Source organism: Chrysochloris asiatica, unplaced genomic scaffold (assembly GCF_000296735.1).
Source record: "Chrysochloris asiatica unplaced genomic scaffold, ChrAsi1.0 scaffold00268, whole genome shotgun sequence".
Lineage (NCBI taxonomy): Eukaryota > Metazoa > Chordata > Mammalia > Afrosoricida > Chrysochloridae > Chrysochloris > Chrysochloris asiatica.
In genome coordinates, this window is record NW_006408786.1 from 212,199 (window position 1) to 215,532 (window position 3,334).

The following is a 3,334-nucleotide window of genomic DNA, read 5'->3' on the forward strand; positions in this document are numbered from 1 at the left end:
GAGGGACAAAGATGTGGCAGTCGGCTTCCAAACAACTTTACAGCAGGAAACACTCTGGGCAATTCTCCTCTGCCATATAGATACGTTGTTGCTGCCAGGTGCTGTCCATTCATAGCGGCCCTATGCACAACAGAATGAACACTGCCCAGTCCGTCAACATCCTCACAATTGCTATATTTAAGCCCACTGTTGCTGCTACTATGTCAATCTATCTCATTGCTGTCTTCCTCTTTTTCACTAACCCTCCACTTTATCAAGCATGATGTTCTTCTACAGGGACTGGTCCCTCCTGATAAAATATCCGAAATATGAAAGACGAAGTCTCACCATCCTTGGTCTAAGGAGCATTCTGGTTGTTTAAGCTTCACTGGTTTTCCTTCTCTAGCAAACCCAGCCTAAGACATGTGAGGTCTGAGAAGACCCTATTAATTACAGTGTTTATTTTCTCAAGACATGATACCCTCCAAATGGACAAATGTATCTCACCAAGCAGGAAACACCCTCAACCCTCCAATTTCTGGGTCTTATTGGGCAGTCCGATATCATAAGCTAAATTATGACAAGAGGTTAGCATCAGGTTACCAAGCAGTGGCTCCTGATTTTGCCTGTCTTCATTCATTAACCTCATCTCCAGACTAAAGAAACTGCAAACAAAAGCCAAATCACGTTTTGCAAGGTGGTTCATTATCTCATAATTAGCAATTCTGAAACTACTTTATGTAAGAGGGTGAGTTAAAAATTAACCGCACTCCGGTTACACATTAAAACATCTGTTGGCTGCACTTTCCATTCAAGGTCACTGCTGTGCAGGTGTGAACGTAGAACATCTACAAACAAAATTTGGACCAATAATTGAGGGTAGAAATTTCTTTTAAAAAATCATTACTGGTGATGAGACTATGGAATGGAAATATCCTCAACTGCCAATCAAGAAAAAGTTCAAAAGTCAACCATCAACTGGAAAATTGATGCTTACAGTTTTCTGGGATTCTCAAGGGCCAGTATTAGGACACTATCAAGAAAAAGGTTTAACAATCAACAGTGCTTGTTACAGTGAGATGCTCACTGTAGAGATGAAGACTAAACTTCTGATTAAACACAGAGGACTACTCTCCAAGGGCACTGTGATCTTGCATAACAGTGCACGTCCCCACATCTCTGCCTGTTACTGTGAAGCAGTTGCCAATGCCACACGGTTGTAACAAAGGAAGGACTTTATTGTGCTGGAATGTGGTTCAGTGGATTCCCATCCAGAGGCTGAGCCCCCTTTTCCCTGTTTGAGAGTATTTTATAGGGAATAGGGGTGCATTCATGAGGTCGCTTGGAATTGGTTAGCGAGGGCCAACAGCTTCACGGGGCTACCTGGGATTTGCTAGTTCAAACATACAGCAGGGAAGGATGTGTGAGCAGAAGTAGAAGCAGGTAAACATTAGCTCAGGGCTTTGTTCCCTCCCTCCCAGAGATGGGTCAGGAACAGATTAGCCTGGGTTATCACAGGAGGCTAAGGTGGCCTGTTGCTTAGTATCTGGAATGTGAACTCTGCTCCAGGAATGAGCTATGAGCCTGGGGAACATGGGACCAGCGCCTACTTCTGCAAGCCTGCCTGCCTTATTACCCCCTTTGAGGCCCGAGCAGCTAGATAGTGAACTAGTGGGCCTCACTTTCCTGGGTATTTTCTAGGTTAATGGGCACAGGCTGATAGGTATGTTGCCAGAGTATGCGGGAGGTAGTTTTCTTTTCTACCCTGTGTTGGAGGCCAGCACTGGTGCCATCTAATGGTGAAGGTTGAGATGGCCCTCATACTCTTATGATTGGCCTGAAGACAAGTTTCACCTGGTTAAGGTGATGTCAGTGATCAAGACTTATTGTTAATTGTAACTAGGACAATCCTGGGAAAAGGGAACTTAAATTGAGCTAAAATCGCATGATTCTGTGTTGCTATAACAATGCTTATACTTATGTAATCATATCCTGGTTAGCATCCTGGTGGGTAATCATATCCATGTTACTATGGAAAACTTTGTAACTAGGCAGAATAACAAGGACCTAATGCTAAAAGTCCTATATAAACCATGTTGCTACAATAAACTTATCACTGGCCATCAGCCTGTTGATCCGTATCTGATTAATTAATCCTAGCCTCTCCTTCGAGCAACCCATGCAGTGGTCTGAGCCGGTTTCAGACCCCGATAACCCTGGCTTCAACTACCCTTTTCAGCATTTTGACAGCCAGTGGAAGGAGGTATGGGATGAGCAAACATTCCCCTATGATGATCCGAAGTCCTCCCACCAGAGTTTTGAATCCTCCAAATGCTGAGAAGCAGCCCACCTCCCACCACCAGCACCACCAATAACTCTGGACTTCATCCATGCCAAGTGTGCACAGGAACATGAGCTAGTTTTGGGTTCTTTTTACAATGTCCTCCACTGCCCGTCCTTGGTCATCTACTTGTAAGCAACCGTTTGTTAGGTTAAATTTCCCACATACCCCTCCCTCTTGAGCGAACAGTCACACTGCTGACACTGCAAAAATATCCTGAGGTGTTAAAGCACCCACCCTGTAGTCCTGATCTTGCTCCATCCGACTTTCACCTGTTTGGTCCCCTGAATGCAGCCCTTCAAGGACAGAGTCCCCTCTGATGACGAAGTGAAGACTGTGGTGTATTTGTGGCTCGCAGCTCAGCCTAAAACAGTTTTTAATAAGGGAATATAAAAACTTGTTGAAAGGTGAACAAAGTGTTTTGAAAAGCAAGGCGATTATGTAAAAAAATTATATATTTATCTTATCAATAAAAGTTGATAAGATAAATTCTACAGGCAGATTGTGGATAATTTTCGACTCACCTTCGTATACACTAAGATTCAACAAAATACAACAGATTAGATAAAGAGGGCAAGAAATATTACTAAAAGATAAAGGAGTAACATAAAGAAAGGGAAAATGCAAAAATAAGCTACAATCAGAAAACATAAGTATGATCTTTTATATTTTAAGATATAAACACATTTTACTGAAATAAACATAAATATTTGTCTTTGTATGACTATTATACTCACATACATATATTTCCTAGATCTTTGTTTCCAAGTGTCACTCGCTAATAAAAAGAACCTGTGTCTTTTGGAGAAAAGTGTGATTCGGTCAGGAAAGGAAAACTGAGCACTGAATATTAATTAAATCAATAAACTTAGAACAAATTATTGGAACACAAAATACCATTTGGTAAACACCACAGTAATAATAACCATAGGTTAAAAATTACCAATGAGTAAAAAAATTATAAGCCAAAGTACAATGAAAAATAGATTTACATACTCTCAAAGCACCATTCAA

General features: G+C 41.4%; 1 pseudogene; it reads right to left on the minus strand.

Annotated features, from left to right (window-relative positions):
• Window positions 1-3,334, minus strand: part of LOC102824305 — a 10,815-nt pseudogene that overhangs the window by 5,674 nt on the left and 1,807 nt on the right.